The 610-nt window shown below is 33.4% G+C and overlaps 1 protein-coding gene across 3 annotated transcripts in view; it reads left to right on the top strand.

Annotated features, from left to right (window-relative positions):
- The window catches only part of ephb3b (eph receptor B3b), a 41,073-nt gene extending 40,703 nt beyond the window's left edge, over positions 1-370 (top strand). For all 3 annotated transcript variants that reach the window (XM_083559075.1, XM_083559076.1, XM_083559077.1), the window contains one exon: positions 1-370. This exon is cut by the window's left edge and continues 1,419 nt beyond it. The gene's annotated coding sequence lies outside the window, so the exon portion shown is untranslated.
- The last annotated feature ends 240 nt before the right edge of the window (positions 371-610 follow it).

The raw sequence follows: 610 nt of genomic DNA on the forward strand, positions 1-610 counted from the left end.
ATCTGTGCATATGCATTATGAATATGATGAGATATGCATATTAGATGATTCTAATATTATACACATCTTCTAGAGACTGGTAGTAAAAGTCCCCTTTTGGTTTTCCCTTGCGTCTTTCATGGAACTTCCACCCGCTTCACCAGCTTTGAACCTCACGCTATTTATTTCCTTTAGTTGTTTTTTTCCGAAATCATCGCTCGCAGACGAAGGATGGATCACCCACATAAAAAAAGGAGAACTCGGACCCTCATAATGATCTTATATTCATTTAGAAATTCAACCCTGTAATGTTGTTGTTCTAAACAGCCTGTTCATGTTTTGTAACAGAAAATACCATTAAGATAAAAGAAAGAACCTGAAATGAAAGAAATTGTGTGCTTTTGTTTTGGAGATGAAACAAGAAAGAAATGTTATGATATGACAATTTCCAAAGAACTGAATAATTACTTTATTTAAATATATGACTTTATTTCTATTTAAATAGTCAATTTATTTATACATTTTCAGTCCAAAATCACACACAAACACACACGCACACACACACTCACACATGAGTGAGGTCAGTTTAAAAAAAAAAGTCTGTAGTATACATCTCTCTCTCTCTCTCGCT

Source organism: Silurus aristotelis, assembly GCF_946808225.1.
Source record: "Silurus aristotelis genome assembly, chromosome: 13".
In the NCBI taxonomy this organism is placed as follows: domain Eukaryota; kingdom Metazoa; phylum Chordata; class Actinopteri; order Siluriformes; family Siluridae; genus Silurus; species Silurus aristotelis.